Genomic DNA, 13,118 nt, shown 5'->3' with positions numbered 1-13,118 from the left:
AGTTAAAAAACATATGAATATCATCAGCTTCACGGAGAAGACATTTTGGGCACTTTGGAGTTGGACCCTTCGAGAACTTCGCGTGTTTCTGGGGAGACCAGAACACCCTGTGAACACAAAAAATATGGTTCCTTTTCAAATATGCTGGCTGTACTGTGGTATATAAGATGTCATGAGATACTTGCCAGATATCTTCGAGTTGAACACCAGACAGGCTCTCTCCCCACAGCTCATTCGGTAATTTGAATTCTCCTTCTTCCAGGTCCAGCATTTGCCAATACAGAGTTGATATCTCTTTCTTCTTCCCAAGTTTTTTCCAGAGTAAATTTTCCAATGCATTAGGCAAGCCCACCTCTAACCCAACATTCTGATGCCAGCTTCTTACTTGCCAGTACTTAAATTTCAAAAGTCTGTTATCAGTAAGTATAGTCAACTCTTCCCATGATAATAAAGGCTTTCCTACTACTAATTGTCCCCAACACCAGATCCCAGCATCTATCAAAGGAGTTGACATAGCATCTCTTGTCTCTGGAGCATTCCAGATAGGTGCAAAAGCACTGAAGTAGCTAATCCTTAAGAATTTTCTAACTTTTTCCCAAAAACCAGCCAGTTCACGTAATATTTTTAGTCGGACCTTTTTGAAGAATCTCGGATCTCCATATTTATATAAAAAGCATTTAATTCCATCTTCCACATCCAAAAGCATCACTTTGAACATTATTCCCACGTCCGAATCATCAGGGATGCCCAAAATATTTTTTCCTAACCTCAAAGAAAAAGTTCTGGCATACAAAACTAAATCAGGTAAACACAACCCCCCCTTATTCTTCATCCTCCGGAGCTTCTTCCAAGATATTCTAATCGCTTTTGAAACCCAAATAAAGGTGTTGAATTTAGACTGAAGCGATCTTAAACTCTTTTCCTCAAATGCCAGAGGAATGTTCTGTAATATAAAGATTATCTTAGGTAAAAGCATCATTTTTATTAAATGTACTCTGCCTATCAGAGTTAATGGAAGGTAGGCCCAACATGTTAAAGAATTTTGTATTTCTTTCGCAACCTTTCGGAGGTTTAATTCTGAGATCTCAGCGATGTTTTGGGTAATCAGTATACCTATATATCTAATAACATTCTTTGTTTGATGGATGCAAGTACTCAGATTCCATGTCATACATTCTGTTTTTGTGGCGTTGATTTCATAACCTGAGATTTCTCAACATTTTTTTGCTTCCTCATATATTAATGGAATTGAAACAGTTGGATCTGATGTACATGTACATGTATAACGCCACTTTTTTTCCCAATCATTAAATCTGAATGACTGTATGCCTGAATGTCTTCTTATCTTTTCCGCTAAGGGTTCAATGTATAGGTTAAAAAGCATTGGAGATAAAGGACATCCGTGCCTCTCTGGATTCTAACAGGAGCAGATAGATTCCCATTAACTAAAATTCTTGCTATAGGTGCCTGATATAACAAAGAAATCGATCTACAAAACTTTTTTCCTAGATTATACGCTTTTAATATATAGTTTAAGTAGACCCAATTGACTCTATCAAAAGCCTTCGTCGCATCAAGCATTATTATAGCTAATGGAAGTTTGTATACCGTAGCTATGTCAATTGCCCCTATCAAATTACAAGTAAGCTCCGTTATTCCTCTGCCTTTAACAAACCCCTTCTGGTCTCTGTGCAAAAGACACTCCGCTACCCCATTTAACCTCTCTGCCAATATTTTTGTGTAGATCTTATAATCAATATTTAGCAGAGAGATGGGTCTATATGAGTCGCAGGATCTAGATGATTTAGAGGGTTTGAGGATTAGCAAAACCGTAGCTTCATTCCAGGATGGAGGAACATCCCTTCCTTGTTCAAAGATATGGGCAAATAATGCCATCAGCACTGGGGCAAGAACATCTCTTAAAACCTTATATAATTCCGCAGGTAACCCATCCGGGCCCGTGGCTTTCCCACTTTTGCCCAGATCAATGGCTCGAGCTATTTCAGTTCTCAAAATTGGTAGGTCCATATTCCGTGCCTTATCATCAGATATCATACTAATAGGAGTGTTACCCATCCAGTCTTTTATTTCCTCATCTTGAACCATTAGATCCTCACAATACACTCCTTCAAAATAGGACTGAAAGGACCTTTCAATTTCATCTGGGGTATTAAGGGTGTCTCCTGGAACGGCCAAATCTAGCTCATTGATGGTGCTCCTTGCCAGGTCTTGCTTGGTCTTCCAAGCCAGAAGTTTCCCACTACTTTCTCCATACTCAAAATGAGCTAATTTGCCATTTCTTTTTTAATCTTGCATCGAGAACTACAGCCAGGTCTAACCTAAGAGAATGTAGTTTTGCTAATGAATCATCATCTGTGGTAGAACACTGGTGTATATTTACATGATTTTCAATGTCTTGTATTTTTTTTTCTATATCCTCCAGCTCAGCTTTGTATTTTTTCTGCCTCACATGCTGAATAGATGTTATCAACCCCCTTAAAAAACACTTATATGCGTCCCAGACCATAGGAATCGGGGCACTACCCAGATTTATTTGAAAAAAGGCCTCTGTTTCTGATGCTAATTTCTCGAATATTTCTTCTTCCAGAAAGATGGCACGCTCCACCGTCCATCTTCTGGCCATTGGTCTCATTGGTATCTTAAGTGTTAAGGAAACAGCTGAATGATCAGAGAGATGTTCCCCTACATGATTAACATCTTGTACCCATTTCTTTAACACTGTACTTAGAAGAAAATAATCTATTCTAGATTTATGATTATATTTCTTGTTATGGAATGTAAATCCTCTTTTATTGCCCATCTTATTTCTCCAAACGTCATACCATGCAAGTTGTTTTATTGTAGTTTTAATCATTGTCGCCATCTTGTGATTTATTATGGCCCTGCTTCTCTGTGATTTTTCAAGAGGTGGATCCAGGACCACATTAAAATCTCCCGCTAATAATAGCGGGTCTGTATAATTTAGTAATTCAGACAATAGATTTCCAAAGGGCCCTGGATCATCCGTATTTGGGCCATAATAACCTGCTATTGTAAACTTCCATGTATGGCATCTAATTCTAGCTATGGCCCATCTCCCCATTTTATCCACTATACTTGCCTCGAGAGATAAAGCTGTTTTAAAAAAAAAAAATTATAGCAACTCCCTTAGTAAAATATTTTGGCGTAGTACAGATAACACATTGAATCCAGTTTCTAGACTTACAGAGCTGCTTTAACTCACTTTGCAACAAGTGTGTCTCTTGCAATATAAGAATCTGCTTCGGTGCATCTTTTAAATATTGAAATATTTTTTCCATCCTATATTTAGTTCTTAACCTGTTTACGTTCCAAGAGAGCACCCTTAAAGCAAACATCTGATTAGTTACAGGGCAGGCCATATACTCGATCTAAGCTCCTATCTAGACAACTGTTATTATATAGTGGCGATTTGGACCTAAACTCTTTTTTTTTATTTTCTCCCACTGCTCCCCACCCAGTGCTCCCCCCTCCAGCCTTTTGGTGACCCCCCCCCCTGAAGAACCCCCCTTAACCTCCACCATGGCCGTTTACCTAGGCCTATGGGACAACTCTACTTAAGTCGGGAGCTTTTGTATTGAATTTTTGCAGCCATCCATACCCCGGATAAACTATTTTTCTGGCTCACGCCCCCCACTGAAATAGATAATAGGAAGGATTCCGCCTCTTCCACCCTTCTGAATATCTTCATGCTGTGGTTATGCATTACTTTTAATGAGGCTGGGAATTGTAATTGTGCCGTAGCACCCAGTTTCTTAAAACGGTTCCAGCAATTTTCCCAGTTCCCATTGCCTTGAAGCTGTGATAGCTGAGACATCTGATCTTATCTGGAAGGTTATGTCATCTGCGATCAGAGAGTTTAGTTTTAATGCCTTGTTAAGTATTTCTTCTTTTAAGGTATATGTGAGGAAATGAACTAAAATCTTCCTTGGTCTTGTTTTATTCGGATGGAGCCTAAAAGGATCTCTGTGGACTCTCTGGATATCTGCCATTAGAACCTCCACCGAGCATTCAATACGTGTAGCTTGTTTTATTAATTTTGCTACATACTCCTTTATTTGACTGCCTTCTACCCCTTCTGGAACTTTGAGCAAACGTATGTTGTTTCTCCTTTGAGAATTTTCTAACAATTCTAGTTTATCTTGTGTTTCCAAATTTTTTCCTTTTAGTGCAGTAATAGCACTTTTATTCTCTTCTATCTGATTCGTTAGCTCAGTTACAGTGAGTTCTAGCGCCATTGTTCTGGTAGCAAGGGAGTCAATTTTAGTTTCTAACTTTTCGCAGGAGGATTTGATGTCTGCTTGGTTCTTCTCTGAAGTTGAAAATCTCTCTTTCATTTCTTTAACCAGCGCCTGTAGCATATCACACATTGAAGCTGTCGGGGCTTCACCCCTAGCATTGTCATTAAATAATGAACCGGATATCTGTGAGGGGCCTCTTCCATTTAAATCCTCTAATGCCCCTTCCATTGCCTCCAAAGTACTTTCGGAATCATTAGCCCTTTCTAGGACTGTTCGTTCAGCCTTGCCCATTAGAGGGAGAAATCTATTTGAGGTAGGGAGGCTAGAGATCAGCTCATGTTGGTCCGGTATAGGGGTCTGTTGTGTAGATTTTAATACCAACATACTGGGAGTTGCTTTGAAGTAGCTTCTCAAGGAGGGAGTTAGCTTTGAATGATCTTTAAGCCAGGAAATGCTTTTTCTATTTGTATCTCTGACTTTAAGTAAATTCAGATCTTTTATCAATTTACCATGTAATGGCACTTTTTTGTTGGTTTAATTGATTTTAGGCTGCTGACTACCAGCTTTTTCTATATCGACATCCCCTTGAGTGTCTTCCATGGATAAATTGGTTTTAGAGCTCCTTAAGGAGTACCTAATCCGTCCACAGCCCGATCTGGATGTCATACAAGTTCTTTCAACCCCCCTTTGGCACTCTGTCCTACCTTCTTGAATCGACCGGTGCACTTTGAGGACTTTGTGCAGGCTCTCTGCTTCATGCTCCCCCTCCTCCTCCTTCGTTCTTGACACCCGGTTCAAATCCTTACTTGGGAACCGAGGCAGCCTTGGTTCTACCACGCCTGTGCTGCCCCTGCCTCTTCCGCCCTGGAAGGGGAGCACTGCAACTGCTCTCCTTCCCCTATCCAGCTCCCGGGCAGCGCAAGTCCACACCAGCCTCCAACCTCCCGGAGCAACCGGGATGCTCCCCGCTGCCACCACTGCCTCCAGCCCGCCAAGCCGCTCCGAGCGCCAGGCCAGCCCGGAGGACACCGAGAGCCAGAAACCAAAGCCGGAAACTAAAGCCGCACCGCCCCGAGGCTCAAACAATCGATCCGGCGGACACACCCGCAAAGGCATGGCAAAGGTACGGCTCAAAATCAGTCCATCAACCCCCCTGATACATGATACATGGAGCATATGACTACCCCCGGGGTAGGCATATGCTCCAAATGGATTTTTGCTCCCGACCTACCGGAGCCTACGCTCCGGCCGCCATGTTCTTCCCTCGCCCCCTTTCTGAAGTATTGTCCAGGTTTCAGAAATGTGGTGTGGTATTACGCAGAGACAAATTCGTTTTCATGACCACAGAAGTTGAATATCTGGGGCATTTAGTCAATAAAAAAGGTATTCTCCCAAAGACCAGTTTGGTTGATTCTATCGTCAAGTCCAAAGCTCCCTCGGACAAATCTGGCCTTAAATCTTTTTTGTGAGTGTATGAATTTTATTCTCGGTTTGTACAGGATTTTGCGAGTAGGTTGAGACCTTTGTCACAAATGCTTTTGAAAGGAATGACATTTGAATGGAATGATGAATGCTAGGAGGCTTTTGAGTGGGTGAAGCAACAACTTGTTTCTCCAAAAATTCTTAAACATTATGATCCTTCTCTCACTTGCACACTTACTTGCACACTTACTGTGGATGCTAGCAATGTTGTTTGTGGGGGCTGTGTTGACCCAGGAAAAAATTGGTTTAGTGAGAATTATTGGATTTGCCTCAAGAGTGTTATCCCCTTCGGAAAGGAAATACTCTGCTATTGAAAAGGAATTACTGGCGTGTTGGTGGGCAGTCATGAAGTTTCAAAATTTCATTTGGGGCGAAGATTTTGTCTATGTACTGATCATAAACCTTTAGTTTTTATTCTGAGTGGCAAAAATGTTAGAAGTTTTACTCCCAGAATTGCACAGTTATCTTCCAAACCTCTCCAGTTTGATTTTTGTGCTAAATATATCCCTGGGGGAAAAATGGGTGCGCTGTTTTTTCAGCAAAGTTCCCAGACCCACTGTTGGGCTGACCTTTTCTCCAAATTCAAAGTTCTATTCTCTGAAGGAGACGTCAATCAGTCTGTAGCTTCAGCTCCTTTGATGTACACACATGGACATTTTCACTCATTGCAGCAGGACTAGCAGGCACTCAGTTCCCATGTGCTAGCCTGCAGAGAGGTTTATGGTGGTTGCAGTATTGGAACAACTCATAGTGATACACCCAGGAGCCACCTCTGCCCTAGTCGGGCATTGCTCCATTACTTGTATTTACTTCTGCCACCCCCAGCCTTCCCTGCGTCCAAACCACAGTGTAGCCCCCACAGCAGCCTAATATCATTTTCAATATGGAGGAAATCTTTGAAGATTAGGGGACTTATACTGGTTTCAGTGCCTTTGCACTTAAGCTACTTAATGTATTACAATTATTTCAGCAGTCGCACACCTTGTGGCCTGCAATACATAGAGTGCTTGCTGTAGTTTCTGGAGGCAGGTATGCAAGAGGAGGCATTTCTCGTCCCTCGGGTACATCCAGGTTTCTGACTACCCACAGAGCTGGAGAAAGACGAAGCAGCCACAAATACACTTTCATAGAGAAAATCTTTCAACTTATACATTTCCAACGGGCCGAGTGGCGATCCTGAAGATGGCGGTACTCCCCAATTTTTTATATCTATTTAACAATATACACATACCCCTCCCGAACGTTTTTTGTTTAACATTGTGGACACACCTTACATGATTGGTCTGGGGAGGGAAGCAGAGCACGAGTTTGGTGGCAAGTGCTCACCCTGCCTTATGACAGAGGGGAGTTCACAAGGACAATGGTCTGGTGAGGTCAGAGATCCTCATGTAGCGGAGCTACAGTTAATGATTTGGAAAAACAATTCAGTGGTATTGCTGATACGTAGAACTCAATTTAAAAACGTATGCAAGGACACAAGAGAGTAGAGGAAGGCATCACATTTTATTCAACATCATAAAATGGAGTCGCTTCCATTCCTACCATTTTCTCATTTTGCGACAGTGTATTTTGTATATACAGTGCTCACACATACAAAAGTGAGGGTGCGTGAAGTGAAGTGCTTTGTGACAATAAAAACATTTCATCGCATTGACAAGCAGATCAAAAGAACCCAATTGGTTTAAGCAATTTAAAGGGAACTTTGAAATTGAGGTCGATGGCGTTTCGATCTTAGTGAGTCAAGATCATCATCAGGACGAGGTAAGTGCGAGCACGTATGATTACGTGGAACCGTAGCGATAGAATCCAAGACCTGCACAGATGGTCGATGAGCCCAAGATTCAGGAGAACGTCCGTGTTGGTCAGGGCACGAAGGGGAGGAGAATTCCCAAGGCGTTGTATGGACGGGAGTAAAAACCGGAGTAAAGCCGTTGACAGTCCGTGTTCTTCGGCGTAAATTAAGACCCAAGGCGTGTCATTGACCCGGGAATTTTTAGTAAGAAGAATGAATCACTTCACGAGCGCGCTGGCAGCAGTCCGGAGCGTGACAGAGGGGGGCATGGTGCCCCAGATCTACAATTGTACTATCTGGTGGCCCAATGCTGCTATGCCCATGCATGGTTTCATCCAGACACCAGGATCCCATTCCTTCGCCCTGAAGCAGACGTTGTTCTGCTGGAGTGGTTATCCACTGTCCTGCCCAAGGGCATCTCTAGGGACCCCTATGAAATGCAAATGGTCTCCACTACAAGTTGGGCATGGGATAAACTGAGGCGGTTGACCAGCTCTATGGCATTAAATTCCTCTGCCCTACCCATTCCAAACGCTCGCTGGCTGCTGATAACAGGTGAACGGCTGGTACAGCGCACCTTGACTATATTTGATATTTCCAAACTGGGCGATTTATATCCAGAGGCCCACATCTTCTCGCTTGCAGACGACGCCCGTTTCCAAGACAGCAGCTTTATGGATAGCTTTGTCCTAGGTCGCATCCGGTCAGCTCTGCGCGCCTCACTGCCTAATTTCCCAATAGAACCAGAGTCGTTCCCCCCTCTTACGTTGATAATTGAGAGCACAAGTAGTGCACATCTAATTTCTAAATTGTATAAAGCATGTGCTAGTATGAGACCCGTAGACGACAACAAGGTCCGCAATGACTGGGAGACAGACTTGGGCTGCCCGATTACCGATGACCAGTGGGCCAAGTGTAGTGCAAATTTAGACGCCGAATGCACTTCACACCTGCTAAAGCGCATAGACTAGATCCATCCTGACCACATAACTGCCAGAAATGCTCTGCACCTCATGCAGACTTTGCACATCTTACATGGACATATCCTAAGCTGCAGCCATACTGGGAACACATACACAACACTTTGGGGAAAATGATCAACATGCCCCTTATTCCAACTCCGGAAGTGGCCTTATTGGGGTAAACGGTTAACTTCCCCAAAGGGGTTAGACGGATGGTATCACTGGGTCTGTTACTGGCGAAAAGAGAGATTGCAATACATTGGGGCCCCCAATCCGCACCCACCGTACAGGGATGACTGCGCAGCCTGCCCTACTGTAAAATCAATAGCGAGGTCTATGCAGGAATAATGCACAGTTCTTCCCGTCCTAAAGACATATGGGGTCTATATCGTTCCTATGTGGAGAGTCCGAGGCAGGCCTCCAACTCTCAACTAGACCATGGTATTGTCCCGGAGGGAGTGGGGTAACAGGCTTCAACTTTTTCGGCTTATTCAGTAGCAGGTACCTCTCGACAGACATGGCAGGTCCTGAGTGTTTGGCCACTTGCGTTCACTATTTCTACCACTTTGGGGTCCCTGCGATTCCGGGGGACAACAGCGGTTGGAGGCGGAGGGAAGCTTTCGGGGTGATGACGTTATTGTACTACAGATCTCTTCATACCAGCCATGCTAGGCATGTCAATACTGCAATTCTAAACGTCAATGTTTTCTTAATGCGTTAACGATATTGTAATTAACGGTGAACTGATTTGCATGTATGTATCCTTTGATGTGTTGCAAACTGGAAAATAAAGTTAAAAAAAAAACTTATACATTCCCAAAACTGTTAAATGGGTTTTTATCTAGTTTACAGAATTTCAGAGCTTTGAACCTCGTTGAAAACCCTACTGGTCACTCCCAGGCAAGGGAGTAGGAAAGAGCAGGCTCCTCGTCCTTTTGGTGTAACCTTGGGTATGCACTGAGTGTTCAGGGATTGAGGGGGCTCTCTATAGTACCGTGTAAGTCTGATCCTTCCTCTGGGCCTACAATGATGACATATAGATAATCCCTTGGTTATTCTGCACAGATTGTTCAGAAAGCTGACAGCTGGGCTGTGATCTCCTTTGAACAGTTATTCATGTTGCAAGGGTACACTCCCAGTACCCCTCCCTCACAGCAGATGAATTTCTCCTTAAAGTTACTAATTAGGAAGCACTCCCAGGCAATTTCAAAACTCCACTTTCAGTTCTCAACTTGGTAAGGGGAGTTGTTAGTCAGAAACTCCAGCCTAGGAACTCAGTAGATAACTTAGACTGCCTGTTGTGGGCCTCTTTCCTTCTTCAAGAGTTTCCTGGCATGCTGAGGTGGGTTTCTAAACAGTATTTATCGCTGACTGACAGATGCAAAAGTAAATTTCAGAGACCCTCTCCATATATGGTTATAGTATAGGGTTTGGTGGTGTATTTCACAAAGCCCCTACCAGTCACAGTCTCCGATCTGCAGAATCAACAGGAGGAAAAGGAGGAGTTAGGTGTGTCCTGATGGGGAATGTGAAAAACAGGCCCAAAAGAGGAGCAACCCAGCAACTACACAATGCTGTCTGCAATAGGACATCTTGAGAAGGGGACACTATGCTGTCTGCAGTAGGACATCCTAAGAAGGGGACGCAGGAAGGGGCAGGATCTGCCTTTGCATGTCAAAGGGAGTTCATGCCTACCCTCCAGTTACTGGGGCCTGTATCCCTTCAAATGGTAGACTGTGAAATATTTTGGGACTTTCCATCAATCCATAAAAAGCCTTGACATGCTCACCTCTTGTCTCCATTTTGTCAGCATCCACACTCAAAACAGCCAATGTAAATTGCTGTCTCTATACAGTAAAAACAACACACATGCTCACCCCACCTCATACTAGCAGAATAAGCATGTCATCCTAATCCATGTCCCTCACAGACCAGATGGAACACAGAACTCAATTGAGGTGGACCAGGCAACTGTTCAATAGGAGATAGCTGTAGGCATCTTTTCCTCTGAAAGTGCTAGCCACTGTAAATGAATGCTGGTACAACTGGCAGTCCCACTCACCCTGGTAAGATGGCAGCAGGCACTCTCAAAAATGGAGGGGTGCACTTTAGTGGAATCTTCTGACCACAGTCATACTTTCAGATCTCAAGCCATTACAATGAAGCCCTATTGTATGTTTATGCGATAGCCCTGTTTACTGACTTGAAAAATAAAAATTCTACAGAGACATTTGGGGGCATATTATCAAGGACGGCGTTAAAATTATCGCCGCTTTAGCGGCAGGAAACCGCCGCTAAAGCAGCGATAATGGGCTTGATAATATGCCGTAGAGAATTCCAATAGAAGCCCATGTTCACACCAGAACATGGGCTTCTATTCAATGCCATCCATGATAATATGCCCCTTGGAGACTTGGCACAATGGAACACAGGCCAGGGGTGAATACTCTTTAGAGCCATGCAGGTGACATATCTGTTCCAACATCAAATAGCTGGCCTCCTGGAGAACTTGTCTTTGAGAAAGGCCAAACATTGATGTTTTAGGTCTCTTCTGTTCACATTTTGCAAGACCTCAGGTGTGTCAAAGTATTCAATGTGCCCCAAGTTTGCACAAAATTGTTTAATAAAGTTAAAGTAGGGAAATGCTCCAGAGCTTGTCAGCTTCAAACAATCATTAAACATCAAATGATTTAAACAGGTAGAGTCATTAGTCTAAACTTTGTTGATCAAGTCGGATAAAAACTGTGCCCCAAGTTCTGCATGACATACGTAAGCGTGGCAACAGTTTGGGGCAGACAAAAGGTTCCTAAAGAACGCATTCTCCTCCAGCATTTAAAGCTGAATGATATTATTAAAGTCTCCTATTCCCTCCCCGTATAGGGCCACAGCTACGCAGTTTGCATTGTAGATGGTTAACATTACTCTGATAGGCTTATTGCCTAACTTAGTTGCAAAGTTAAGCAGCGCAAAAATTGATTTATTAAATTAAAGCTTCTAGAGGCAGTGGCTGGGGCCCACGAAATGTAAACGTCGAATAAAACACCTAGGTAACAGGAGGTCAGATGTGAAATTTAAACATTTATTATTGTAAAGTCAAGACACTTCTGAGTTTGCCTCCCCCACTTCATTACAAATGATTCCCAGAGTTGACCGTCAGGCCAAGGTCAGACATGAAGCCGACTAAGCCATTGAGTAGCAGCTGCAACCCCAGTGGGGTATGGGACATAAGCACGGCGTCAACAGTGTAGAGTAGCCGAGGTATAGGTCTGTGCCGATCTGGAGGGGATTGCAGCGTGCACATTGTAGGGCAGACTCTAACCTGTTAATGTATAGGGTAAATAAAAAGGGCTTGAGCACGCAGCCATGTCTGACCTCTTTTCAGAGATCAAAAGTGGTAGTGCATTCACACCCAAGACCAAAGTGTGCTCTAGCTTTGCCCTCAGAGTATACATCTCTAAGAAGGGCTATAATCGGTGGGTCTATCCCAAGCTCTAATACAATTGCTCATAACTGGAGAATGTAGTCAAAAGCCCTTGATAAATCAATGAATGCTAAGAACAAATGACCCTTCTTTATATTGGTATATTTACCAATAAGTAAATTAAGATTAAGTCTCTGCTCTGTGGTCCCAAAGCCTTGTCAGAAACCATAATGAAGGTCAGATAGAATGTTGTTATTTTCGGTCCACTCTTCTAGACTACACAGCAAAATTCTCCCTACCACTTCTACTAAAGAATTAAGGAGAGAAATAGGGCGGTAATAAACGGAGTCGGCACGATCCCCTTTCTTAAAGATTGGTACGATTTATAAATTAGACAGCAGAACATAATCAGATAATAAGGTGAAGATGATTCAGATCTGCGCAGTGAACAAGGCAGCAAATTCGAGACATGAATAGACAACCCTCCTTTGAGTCTGCCGGCGGGGGATGGCATTGCAGGCTGATGGAAGGTCTTGTAACCATTAATATGTATGGGTTCTAAAACCCAAGTCCTCTGAAAACAGAGAAAGCAGAACTTTGTGAAAAAGTCAGTCCAAGGAAAGAAAGAAACCTTTGAACATAGACACGCCACATTCCAATTGAGAAAGTTATGAGTGGAGCAGCTCAGTGACTGTGCTTGTGGGCAGGGGGACTGAGCGAGCGGGACTGACCACAGTTATCAATGTAGTCTCAATAGTTGACAAGGAAGACTCAGAGCCCATAGACAGATACGCAACATGGGGAGGAATCTCCATAGGCCCCCATGAAAGTCAGTCAATATCATCCAGTGTGGGCAACATGGCAAAGCGGTTCTGCGTAGTGATAAAAGAATGGTGGGTAAAAGGTATAGCAAGTTCCGACGCCTGGGATGAATGACGCCCCACCTCCTGATTCAGGGGTCAGTAAAAATGCTCCTTTGGAAGGGTAATCACTTGATGTTGCATAGGAGAAGTAGAACTAACTGTGATTCTGTTCAAAATGGGTTGTACCAGAGGTGGGACGTAAAAGACATAATTATACAGTCACTTCGTAGAGATTTGGCTCCTCTGCAGATCCAACTAACCCCTCTGATCATTATTAAGTCCTCAAAAAGAACATTTGTCATACCCGTATTCTTACCC

Source organism: Triturus cristatus, chromosome 3_1 (assembly GCF_964204655.1).
Source record: "Triturus cristatus chromosome 3_1, aTriCri1.1, whole genome shotgun sequence".
Classification (NCBI taxonomy): domain Eukaryota; kingdom Metazoa; phylum Chordata; class Amphibia; order Caudata; family Salamandridae; genus Triturus; species Triturus cristatus.
The sequence above is the reverse complement of the archived record's forward strand: the minus strand, read 5'-3'. Positions refer to the sequence as shown.